General features: G+C 41.8%; 1 protein-coding gene across 2 annotated transcripts in view; it reads right to left on the reverse strand.

Annotated features, from left to right (window-relative positions):
• Window positions 1–13,542, reverse strand: part of LOC128687518 (protein hu-li tai shao) — a gene marked incomplete at its 3' end in the record, with an annotated part of 303,546 nt that overhangs the window by 269,324 nt on the left and 20,680 nt on the right. Inside the window, 1 exon segment of one of the 2 annotated variants that reach the window (XM_070100458.1) lies at window positions 5,153–5,438. 2 annotated transcript variants of the gene reach the window in all.

The raw sequence follows: 13,542 nt of genomic DNA on the forward strand, positions 1-13,542 counted from the left end.
CACGAAGGGGATTCCCTAAGTTTCCTGTAAATGGCAGAATTGGAAACAAAGGTATATGGGCCAAATTTAAGTGAACTAGAACGGAGTATACTACAAACTAGCCACACAATAGAGCGAAAAAGTAATATGAAGGACTTGGGAGTATTAATGTTAAGAGAATCTTACCTTCACGGATCACAAGTGTCACTATCACATAAGAAATGACAGGATGGATAATGAAAATTTTCCAAAACAAGTGATGCCATGCCAATGATAATGCCTTGTTCTCTCTAGGCTGGAATGCTGCTGTACACTAACACCTTCATTCAAGGCAGGTGAAATTGCAGACCTAAGAAATGTGGAGAACCTTCACTGCACGTTCAGTCAAGCACCTAAATTACCAGGAATGTTTGGCGTCTCTTGACGTGTACTCCCTAGAGTGCAGGCCAGAGATGAATTATAATCTACACCTGGCAATCCTAGGACGACTTATATCAAATATGCAGACACAAATCACTCCCTACGAAAATAAAAAGACTATGTAGACGGTGCAACACAACCCCAATGAAAAGTAAGGACACTATGAGTACACCAAGAAAACACAAGTGTCCAGTGCCCAAGACTGTTCAACATCCTCCCACCATGTCTAAGTGAAATTACCAATAGACTCCTAGCTGCCTTCAAGAGGGAGCTCGACAAATACCTAGTCAGTACCCGACTAGCCAGGCTGTACGTTGGATTACGTGCGACCAGCAGTAGCAGCCTGGTGGATCAGGCCCTGATCCACCGGGAGGTTGACCCTCGGAATGACCTGTTAATAAAGCTGAACATTACATCAGTCAAGGATATATCTGGTACTGGTTCCAGACGTAGGTACAATTTTCGATTTACCTACCGTCACAGGAGGAAAAAACATGTAGAAAACCTGCCTTGGATAGGTATGTATGGGTAACAGCGACACCGGGGGATCATGTAGCTTGGCTACAATGCTCGGTCCTAATAGTGATACTTTCCCCCGACAACAGTCACAATGCCCATCAAATTCACCCCTAGGGATTTTTTTTTTTACCTATTCCAAGAAAATGCATGTCAGTTCGAAGGAAGAAAGGTTTCTCGTGTAACTCACATTGGTAAGACACCGTCCTCTGATAAAGAAAAACTACTCCCAAGCAATTCAACACAGTAAGAGAGGTGGGAGAGATGAGAGGGAAAGGATAAGGGAAATTGCGGAGAAACGGACGCCGACAATTACCAAGAGTTCCGCCTGACTTTCAAACGGACATGGACCTGACATCCTCTTGCTAGCCACACGGGTTCAGCATCAATCATCTTTTTTTCTGAATAACAGACTGGAAGACCTGGAGTGTACCTGGAGAGGGTTTTGGTGGTCAACACCCCCGCGGCCTGGTCGGTGACCAGCCCTCATGGTGGATCAGGGCCTGATCAACCAGGCTGTTACTGCTGGCCGCACGCAACCCGACGAACAAACCACAGCCTATTCAGTGCCTTCTTGAAGACAACCAGGGGGTCTATTGGTAATCCCCCTTGTATGCTGGGAGGTAGCTGAACAATCTTGGGCCACTTACACTTGTCTCTTATCGTGCTAGTGGCACCCCTGCTTTTCATTGGGGGGGGGGGGATGTTGCATCGTCTACCGAGTCTTTTGCTTTCATAGGGAGTGGAAACTTTGTTACTATATTTAAGTATCGGCAAACATCAGAAATTAAAAGAAAAGAAAATGCCAAAATATAAGACCCTTTTACAAAAAATCAAATTTCATTAGGAAGATTAGTGTATTTTCAGCACACACAAGTGCAACACCCAGCTTAGTCTGTCGACGCCAGGGTCAAGTGCTATAATCAACACATTCTCGAGTTCCAACAAACTCAATAAAGCATAGTCTTCCAGACGTGCAAACACCAGACATTCAGGCACAAAAAAATAGTAACACTGCTAACTCACGATAGACTAGGTGAACAATATACAACTGTGCTCGGAATCGGAAAAAAAACAAGATTTAAGACATGCATTAAATATATGTCGACTTGTACGAAAATTACGAAGGCGGTGAATTAGAAATTATAGTGGGTAGTGTGAGGGGTTGGGGCGTGTTGTGTAGGGGTGGTGTGGTGGTGGTGTGTGGTGGTGGTGTGTGGTGGTGGTGTGTGGTGGTGGTGTGTGGTGGTGGTGTGTGGTGGTGGTGTGTGGTGGTGTGTGGTGATGATGTGTGGTGGTGGTGTGTGGTGGTGGTGTGTGGTGGTGATGGTGGTGGTGGTGGTGGTGGTGGTGATGGTGGTGGGGGTGGTGGTGTGTGGTGGTGGTGGTGTGTGGTGGTGGTGGTGTGTGGTGGTGGTGGTGTGTGGTGGTGGTGGTGTGTGGTGGTGGTGGTGTGTGGTGGTGGTGTGTGGTGGTGTGTGGTGGTGGTGGTGTGTGGTGGTGGTGGTGTGTGGTGGTGGTGGTGTGTGGTGGTGGTGGTGTGTGGTGGTGGTGGTGTGTGGTGGTGTGTGGTGTGTGGTGGTGTGTGGTGGAGAGTGGTGGTGGTGGTGTGTGGTGGTGGTTTGTGGTGGTGGTTGTGGTGTGTGGTGGTGTGTGGTGTGTGGTGGTGTGTGGTGGTGCGTGGTGGTGAGTGGTGGTGGTGTGTGGTGGTGGTGGTGGTGGTGGTGGTGGTGTGTGGTGGTGGTGCTGTGTAGTGGTGGTGGTGGTGTGTGGTGGTGGTGCTGTGTAGTGGTGGTGGTGGTGGTGCTGTGTGGTTGTAGTGGTGGTGGTGTGTTGTGTTGTGTGGTGTGGTGGTGGTGTGTGGTGTGTGGTGGTGTGTGGTGTGTGTGGTGTGTGGTGTGTGGTGGTGTGTGGTGTGTGGTGGTGTGTGGTGTGTGGTGGTGTGTGGTGGTGTGTGGTGTGTGGTGGTGTGTGGTGGTGGTGGTGTGTGGTGGTGTGTGGTGGTGGTGGTGTGTGGTGGTGGTGGTGTGTGGTGTGTGGTGGTGGTGTGTGTGGTGGTGGTGTGTGGTGGTGGTGGTGTGTGGTGGTGGTGGTGGTGGTGTGTGGTGGTGGTGGTGGTGGTGTGTGGTGTGTGGTGTGTGGTGTGTGGTGGTGGTGGTGGTGTGTGGTGGTGGTGTGTGGTGTGTGGTGGTGGTGTGTGGTGGTGGTGTGGTGGTGGTGGTGGTGTGTGGTGGTGGTGGTGTGGTGGTGGTGGTGGTGTGGTGGTGGTGGTGGTGTGGTGGTGGTGGTGGTGTGGTGGTGGTGGTGGTGTGGTGGTGGTGTGTGGTGGTGGTGTGTGGTGTGTGGTGGTGTGGTGGTGGTGTGGTGGTGGTGGTGGTGACTGTAGGGTGCGTTTACATGTTGGGGGTTATGGTTGGGGGTCAGCGTGTGTAGGCATGTGTATTGTATATTAAATGTGTACTCGCCTAATTGTGGTTGCAGGGGTCGATATTCAGCTCCTGGCCCCACCTCTTCACTGGTCGCTACTAGGTCCTCTATCTACCCCTGCTCCATGAGCTTTATCATACCACGTCTTAAAATTATGTATGGTTCCTGCCTCCACTACATCACTTGCCAGACTATTCCACTTCCTGACAACTCTATGACTGAAGAAATACTTACTAACATCCCTTTGACTCATCCGAGTCTTCAACTTCCAATTGTGACCCCTTGTTTCTGTTTCCCCTCTGTGGAACATCCTGTTTGTCCACCTTGTCTATTCCACGCAGTATTTGTACGTCGTTATCATGTCTCCCCTAACCCTCCTGTCCTCCAGTGTTGTCAGGCCGATTTCCCTTAACCTTTCTTCGTAGGACATTCCCCTTAGCTCTGGAATTAGCCTTGTTGCAAACCTGTTAATTACTAGCGAGAAGACTGCTTCAACATAAGACGGGCAAAACACAGCAACTACACTTTTAATGTACCCTTCTCTAGAACATCACTTCATTCAAGATCATTCAATCTTAGAATGAGTTGTATAGATGAAATTGTGAGTTGACCAAATGAAACAAGGTGAGGTGGGTAACAGCTTTCAGCTTGTAAATAAAGGTAGAAACTCTTAACCTAACACTGTAAAACCATTTTGTAAAAAAAAAGGGGGGAGGAATGGTGGGTAAAGGCTAACAGCAGTATCCTATTTGACTGGGCAACCGGATCAGTGTAGCCTTCTTTTTTTTTTTTTTTTTTTTTTTTTTTTTTGAGGGAGGGAAGGAGGGGAAACTTGCGAAATTGGCTCATAAAAGCCACAAACGTTTTGACAGAAAAGCAAGAAATTCATTACTGCAATATCTCATCGAAAATTAGTCTGACCATCACGAAATAAAAAATATGCTTTCAGTGGATGTAATAATTTGAGGTTACATATAATAGGCTGTGATGAAATGAGCTAAATTATATTATTTTAATTTTAACACTATTAAAGAAGCTCAATTAATTTGGGTAAAAAAAAATGAATACCATGTAAATTCACGAATATATTTTATATACTGCTCAAAAGTATCGTCTTCGGCTCACATCTGAAGGACCACCTGGGTAAGATTCTAACACAAATGGAAAACCTGGATGTTTCTTTATACCTGCTGCCTGTTAACCTAGCATTAAGTAGGTACCTGGGGTGCTAGCAGACTATTGTGGCTCGAATCCTGAGAAAGAGGATCAAAGGACCCAATGGAACAAGGTTATCCTGGGTTACTAACCCTCCGGGTTAATAATTCTAATATAATCTTACCCCAATGCACACACTGACTGGAAAGTTGGGACATCCGTCCTTTCCAAATCACTCCCTGGCTACCTTGCTGCTGAAAACTTGCTAACTGGTTTTTATCCAATATCTTTGCTCTCACCTATATCTTCTCTCACGTCTCCCCTCCCACCCTAGCTCGCTCGCTTTCACTTGCTCCCCGCCTGCCTCCCTCCGTCTCATTCTCTTCCCTCATCATATTGTCCTTTCCCTTAATTAACCTCTTTCCCTCCCTATTTTGTCTCCCCCCCCACTGTTCTATCTCGTGCTGTCATCTAAACCACTTTCTCTCATACACACTCCCCCTTCCTACATGAACTAGCAGTACATAATACTTCTGGCGGACATACCCCCTTGTTTAAAAGTGAAAATGTGTATTTATCATATGCAACGGTGCCTGCAATGTGAATAGCATTTTTTTGGTCTAAGATAGGAGTGAAGCTTGAAAACAAATTATACCTTGTTTACAGTGGCGAACGTTGCAGGACCTACTAGTTAACCCGTGTGGTGGGCGTGTGGGCGGTCGCTGGGGCAGCAACGGCAGAATCAGCAACGGCCCACCACTTCACAATGTCTCAACGCACCATAAATTAAACAAAACAAAACCACCAAAAATGCTTGGCTCCACACGTTAAATATCCTCATATATGAGATAATTGGCAGTGGAAGTGTGGTGGTGACACCACTGAGGAGGACGGTACAAAGACACCTTCCACCACGTCTGACTCAACACTGGCCCCGAGCCTCACCACCCGTCACTATCACCGCTTTGCTGCCACCATTCCAGAGAGCCACATACTCAATCCATTTAAACAACCACATGACATTATTGATATGTAACTAATAGGTCTTAATTTTGTCAACCATGCAGCTATTCATTCTCTTTAGTATAATTTAGTATATTTAAGCACGGGGAACATTCAAAATTATTACACATAATAGATACGGAGGTCTTCGGCAACAATCCCTTAGCTTGGCAGAGGGATTGAACTGCCCCGCCCTAGAGTACTCAAACTCTTCACAAAGTATTTATAATTTTATGTATTTTAATGCTTATGCATTAGGTAAAATAGTATCAGGACTTTTCTTTACTGACTTTTTTTGGTGATATATAAACTTTGTTTTTCCTGTGTTTGGCGCACTAGAACCACAGAAGGGTTGAGTCTGGTTGATGTTCCTGCACTAGACGCAAACCCACAAACCTGGAATGCCAAACTCCATTATGCTAAAGAAGTATACTTACATAACAGATCATGTCTTCATGAAATAACTAAGAAGTACTTAAGTAGGCCAGTCCTTGTAAAGCAGGACCAACTCGCCCAACCATTCCACTGAAACTGAGAATTAATCACGAGGTCTATTATTTTTAACAAAAAATTTACTCAAATGGAAAGACACTAATTACAGGCCGTCCGTCATGGATGATAACTGGCAATAATAAGCTGAAGTCACACATAGGAAAATAAGAGGAAAAAAAATCATCCATTGAGGACACTGCAAATCTCAACGTGGGTCTCAGAAAACAATACGAAGTTCAATGGAGACAAATTTCAATTACTCCACTATGGAAAATTCAATGGAATAAAAACTGGATGTGAGTATAAAACAAATTCCAACCACACAACAGTGAAAAACTAATACCAAGAACCTGAGAGCAATAATGTCAGAATCTCCAAAGGAAAGTTAGTGGACGGATATTGAGAATCTTCAAAACTTGAGATTTTTCTCTTTAAATCGATTGTTCTCTCTATGCTGGAGTATTGCTGTATACTAACAGCCCCTTTCAAAGCAGGCAAAATTGCAGACGTAGAGAATATACAGATTACTTTCACTGCCTAAGTACAATAAAGCACCTAAATTACTGGGAACAGTTGAAGTCCCTTGACCTGTACTCCTTGTAATGCAGGCAATAAAGATGCATGATAATACACACTTGGAAAATCCTAGGGGGACTAGTCCCTCTAACACACAGAAATCACTCCCTATGAAAGCAAAAGACTCAGCAGGCAATGCAACATCTCCCCAATAAAAAGCAGTGGCTCCAACACAATGAATGTAGGGGACTCAAGATTGCTTAATTGCCTCCCAGCATATGTAAGGAGGATTACTAATAGACCCCCTGGCTGTCTTCAAGAGGGAGCTGGACAGGCACCTAGTCAGTTCCTGACCAGCCAGGCTGTGGTTTGCACGTCGGTTTGTATGTAGCCAGAAGTAACAGCCTGGTTGATCAAGCCCTGATCCATTGTGAGGCCTGGTCATGGGTTGGACTGCGGGGGTGTTGACCCCCAGAACATCCACCAGGTAAAGCCCATTCAATGATCTTTGACCTTTCATCCCTGGTTTATGATTGTTGAACCTTGACCAATAAACTTCTAGCAATAACCCCATATAATGTCTGACCAATATAATAAATTACTCCCAGGAATACAAATTCTTGAATGAAAATATCTTCATATATATTTAGTATGTAGTGAAAAAATATAAAGATATAAATGGAGGAAAAAAATACAATAAGAAAAAAATTATACAGCGAGCTCAAGACATTCATGGATAGAATTTAAAACCAAAACAAGTCATCAATCAAAGCTCAACTTTGCAACCTAGGTATGTGTATTTTTTTTTTTTTTTTTTTTTTTTTAGAAATTTAAGATAACGAGCATTTTGGTGGCTGCACTATCTGAGAAAGGTATTCCCGAATTGCATGACCCCTGCCCCCTATTTCTCAATGCAAGCATATGGAATAGTAAAGAGTACAGTGTAAGGTTGTAAAGCATTTAAATATTGGCATGATGATTTGAAGGGAATCAGAAGACACATTCACAAATTATCATACAGAATAATGACTGATGCATCCAGTGACCAGAATACATAATACCCATTAAGTTTTTTGTGCAGGCAAATTTGTGAACATATAAAAGTACAATAATTAAAAACTAAAAATCATTATGAGGCATTCTAATATAATAATAATAAATGATACTTATATCTATTTCCACAAGTACATGTACAAGGTATACTTTGCGAGGTACTCGTTTACCTACGACTCGGACTTACAATGGGCTCTCTGACCAGTATTCATACCAAAATAATGAATATTAGAGCTGATTTCCTCTATTCTGTTTATTACAATATACAGTACACTACTGTATCAACATTTAAAAATATACCGGAAATGCTATAAATGGTGCAAAGGTGACATTAAAACAATATCAAAGATGACTGACACACACACACTACCATTATAGTACATATGCTCCTCACTTACCAACCAATTCGTTTACCGATGAGGTCTTAGGAACGGAACTCCGTCATTAAGCGAGGAGAGGCTGCACTACATAGAAAGCTGCTTGTCATGCAGAGCATTTTGGGCAAATTAAGTCAGTTTTGTCCCACGATGTGGCTCACACCAATCGACTAACTCCCAGGTACCCATTTTAATGATGGGGAACATAGATAACTGGTGTAAAGAAACACGCCTAATGTTTCTACCCTCGCCGGGAATTGAATCCAGACCCTCGCCATGTGAAGTGAAAGCTTTAGCCACTAGGCCACGGGGCACCATGGCCTATAAGAAGGAAGATGCCCCATACATTTTGTCTGGTGCAAATTTGATATTTTACAGAAATTGTTAAAAATTAGAACAAGGTCAATTACTTGGGAATTCCTTTTCTGATCATCTTCAAATTTTCAGTCAGTGGGCTTTATCAAATGAACTCTGTAAATTTCAATTTGCCAATTTGATTAAATTGTTAACCATATAATAACTAGAGAATGCATCTTCTAACTGGCTTCAAACCTTAAATGCAGGTGTATCCTAAATGACTATTTTTTTAATTGATTTTGGGCTGCATGGGGTACTAATCTGCCAATATTTTTAAAGTAAATATAAAAATCAAATTGTTTCTTACAAGATTGTATAGAATTTGAAAAAGTTAGAAATACTGAAAAAAAAAAATGCAGCTTTAAATTTGAGTACAAACTTTCCTATTTTTCAGGATTATTGCCAATTACATAATATGAGAATGCCTCCTCAGTGTAGTTTCAAAGATAGGGTTTCTTAACCCTTTCACTGTCCAAAGCCGTAAAATTAGAAGTGCTCAATGTACACAATTAAAAAAAAATCCTTCTGAAATGGTATAATCTTTTTCTGAACGTAATGACACCAAAAGTTTGAAATTTGATTGAAAACTCGAATTATGCATTTTATACATCATTGATTTCACCCACTGAGTTGTATTTTAAGCAAATTTCATTACTCTATCCGACCAAATTCTTTCTATTGTGCTAAGATTCCTTCCATTCCATCGAATGAGCACAACAAACTGCCCATTTAACTATCAGAACTACCCTATAGAGTCCAAAATTTACACTGTAGACATTCCAGGCACTAAAACATTTCCTCTGTTCATTAATCAAGTCCCTAAGCCTCTCCTATATTATACTTTATTTGCCTTCCATTGAATTTATCACAAAAAAAAAATTAATAAATTATAACCAGGAATGATTGGTCATGGTTTCTGACATCCTAATAACCGAATGAAACCAAGTAAAATGCCATAAAACAGACCAGGAAGGGGGGGGTGAAGGCAGAACTTGCCCATCCTCAGGTAAAAAAGGCAAAAATCTAATATTTCTGCTATTTTGAGGACAATTTCAAGCTACTTCCAGTTCTGGAACCAGCCAAAATCATCTCTATTTCAGTAGCATATCCTCCATTCTATCAAATGATACTAAGAAAAACCAATGAAACTAAAAACCATCCTAGAGAACACCTCAAGAGTCACTGTTTTAAATCCAACACAAGGTCAGAGTTTTGATTTCCCCTTCATGTACTGCATGGGACAGGATTTTTTCATACTGTGCACACTCACCACTCAGACCCATTCTCTCATATCACAGCTTCTGCACTTCCATTCCTTATTTCTCTTGTAATCTATTATTTCCTCAAACTCCTTCCAGCTTATAACTATACATGCATTTACTTATGATCATATATCAACACCTCCACTGCCAAAAACAGACTGCCTAACTGCTTCCTTCTGAATGGAGTATTTATGCTTTGTCGATTTAAGAAGTCTCAACATGAATGCTGTAACTCTGGTTTTTGCTATTTGTGCAGCACATCTCAAAATGCAATATGTATATTATCCATTCAGATTACTGTCAGAACAAGTATCAACGTATATGGATTCACATCCAATCTTCACATTCATCCAATATATCTTTGACGAGTTTCGAGTCTTTCTACTCCCAGAGCCAGGTCATGTGCCAGGTTCATCTGGTGCTAGCCTGGTCAACCAGACTGTTTCTGTTGGAGGCCTGCTGCCCCACATATCCATCACAGCCTGGTTGATTTGACACCTGGTGAAGATGCTTGTCCAATTTCCTTTTAAACACTTCTACACTTGTTCCAGCAGTGTTTCTGATATCTTCTGGTAAGTTGTTGATCGTGTTCCCTTACTGTGCCCACCATAACCCTGCTTTTCACTGGGTTTATTTTGCACTTCCTCCCATATCTCTTGTTCCAGTACAAGAGGCCCTCCCCCCCACTTTACAGTGTTTTGCTAATACAGTGGACCCTCGACCAACGATATTAATCTGTTCCTGAGAAATCATCGTTAGTCGAAATTATCGTTAGTCGAGTTAATTTTCCCCATAAGAAATACATGTAATGGAAATCAAATTAATCCGTTCCTGACACCCCAAAGTATTGAAAAAAAAAAATTTTTTTTACCACATGAAATATTAATTTTAATACACACAAACTGAAGAAGACATGTACAACTACATGACACTTACCTTTATTGAAGATCTGGTGATGATTGATGGGATGGGAGGAGGGGAGTGTGGGGATGGTGTTAGTGTTTAGAAGGGGAATCCCCTTCCATTAGGACTTAAAGTGTCAAGTCCTTTTCCGGGGTTACTTCCCTTCTTTTAATGCCACTAGGACCAGCTTGAGTCACTGGACCTCTGTCGCACAACACATCTGTCCATAGAGCTCTGTACCTCCCGTTCCTTTAAGATTTGTCTAAAATGGGCCATAACATTGTCATTGTAATAGTCACCAGCACAGCTTGCAATAGCTGTGTTAGGGTGATTTTCATCCATAAAGGTTTGCAGTTCAACCCACTTTGTACACATTTCCTTAATCTTTGAAGTAGGCACAATGGATTCCACAACTGGCATAGGCATCTCAGGGTTAGCCCCAAACCCTCCAAAACCTTCCTTAATTTCCATACTAATTCTCACCCTTTTTATCACAGGGTTGGCACTAGAAGCTTTCTTGGGGCCCATGGCGACATTTTTCAGGTGCAATCACTAAAAACGCTGTGATAATATGAAATGTTCTGATTGTATGTTTGGATGCGACCGCGGTGGCTGGCTTGTAAACACTGGCACCCACAGGACAAGTGAGGCGCGCTCAGGCCACACGTGGACACGTCTCGAACGGAACAAATCGCGTTGGTCAAGTTTTTTAGCGCTAGTCGAGGCAAAATTTTTTGCATTAAAATGTATCACTAGTTGGATTTAACATTATACGATGCCATCGTAGGTCGAGGATCCACTGTACAGCAGTTTTCAATTATATATCCCTTCTTTATTTATTCAGACTTCCTACAATAAATATATTCACTACACTTAAGCTAAGGCCAAAAATATTTTAAAATAAGTATTGTGTGTACTGCATATACCTAGCTCTATTGCCCACTTAATATATGCTAGTGTAAACAAGTTATCAGGCTTTAATATGCATTTGAAAATGAAAAAAAGGGTACGTTTCATTTTACAGCAGTAACCCGGAACCTAATCTGCTGTATGAACAGGGCCTGCCTGTATGTTATAGCAGTGTGCAGATTTGGGACCAGGCCCTCTAGTACTCTCCAGGTATGTATTATCATGCATCTCTCTCCCCTCCACTCCAGTGAGTACATATTCAAGACTAAGGCATTACTAGTAATTTAAATACTTTACTGGCTCATTGCGGGTTGTAAACCATCTTCGTATTTGTTCGAGCTCCAATATTTCTCCCAACACTGAACAACATTCCAAATGAGAGAGTACTGGCAATTTGCAGTCACCAGTGGCATTGGTTCACTTATTATTATTATTATTAATAATAATAATAATAATAATAATAATAATAATAATAATCTATTTACTACAAGTACCTGTACATGGTATACATGCCTAGCTGACATCAGTGACACATTACTACACAGAAAGCCCCTTGTTATGCAGAGCATTTCGGGCAAATTAGGTCATTGTTCCAGGATGCAACCCACACCAGTCAACTAACTCCCAGGTACCCATTTTACTGATGGGTGAACAGACAACCGGTGTAAAGAAACACCTGTGTTTCTACCTGCACTGGGAATCAAACGCAGACCCTCGCCATGCAAAGCGAGAGCTTTAGCCACCAGGCCATGGGGCACCAACTGTTTTGAAAGTTCTCAATACCCACCCCATTACCCTCCTGGCTGTCACGACCTTTGTCTTGTTGTGTTCTGTGAAAGAAAGGTCAGCTGATAAAATTATTCCCAAGTAATTCAGTTGTTCCTTTCATTCTATTTGATGATCCTCCAAGTTTTGTATACAGTGTTCTTTTCAGTTCATCATTCTTTCCACACCTAAGCAGTTGGAACTTATCACCAATGACCTAGAATGATCAATAATTTGAGTCCTGGAGATGGGAAGTACAGTGTCTGCACTCTGAAGGAGGGGTGTTAATGTTGCAGTTTTATAGCTGCAGTGTAAGTGCACCTCTGGCAAGACAGTAATGGAATGAATGATAGGAATTTTTCTTTTTTGGGGCCACCCTGCCTTGTTGGGAGAGGGCCATTGTGTTAAAAAAAAAATATATTGTTTTAATATACAAAAATATTGTTCTAATATGTATGATATACAGTAGACCCTCCCTTTTCGTCATTAATTCGTTCCAGAGTCCAACAAAATGTGAAATCGACAAACTGAAACCATTTTCCCCATAAGAAATGCAGTGGACCCCTGGTTATCGGCTGTTCCTGTTATCAGCCAACTCGGTTATAGGCCGGTTTTTCAGCTACCAGTTATCAGCAGTTATTTCGCTTATTGGCTGTATTGGACGTGTCCCTCTGCTGGCTGGGCCAGCTTGCGCGTCAGTTTCGCTGTCTCAGTGCGTGAGGAAGCTTCTGTTCATTCATCCAAACATTTCACTTGTTTATCATTGTTTTGGGCATTTTTTTTTTGTCATTGCAACTGCGAAATAAGTAACCATGGCTCCAAAGAAAGCTCCTAGTAAAGTTCCTGTGGCAAAGAAAGTGTGAAACACCATGGAATTTAAGCGAAGTTATTGAAAAATATGAGAGTGGTGTGAGGGTGCTGGAACTTGCCAGGATGTATGAGAAAAATAAATCTGCCATCAATTCCATCCTGGCAAAAAAAAGAACAAATTAAGAAAGCTGATGTTACAAAATGAGTAAATGTGATTACAAAACAAAGGTCACCAATAATGGAAGATATGGAAAAGTTAGTTATTGTGGATTAAGGAAAAATATTTACTGGGAGAGAGTGTTGTGGAGTCAATTATTTGTGAAAAGGCAAGGCAGTTGCATGATGTCCTGTGAAGAAAACTCCTGGAACAAGTGGTGTTGTTAGTGAATTCAGGGACACAGTGTGGTAAGGCATGTTGAGACTGCCTTAGTCTTCAATAAAGGTATGTAATACTGATTTAATTGTTATTTTTTTTTTTTGTGAATATTTTTATATGGAACGGATTAATTGTATTTACATTAATTCTTATGGGAATAATTACACCTACCATCCGACTTACGACCGAGTTCGGTTCTGAGAAACCGGTCGCAAGTCAAAAT

The sequence above is a fragment of the Cherax quadricarinatus genome, chromosome 1 (assembly GCF_038502225.1).
Source record: "Cherax quadricarinatus isolate ZL_2023a chromosome 1, ASM3850222v1, whole genome shotgun sequence".
Lineage (NCBI taxonomy): Eukaryota > Metazoa > Arthropoda > Malacostraca > Decapoda > Parastacidae > Cherax > Cherax quadricarinatus.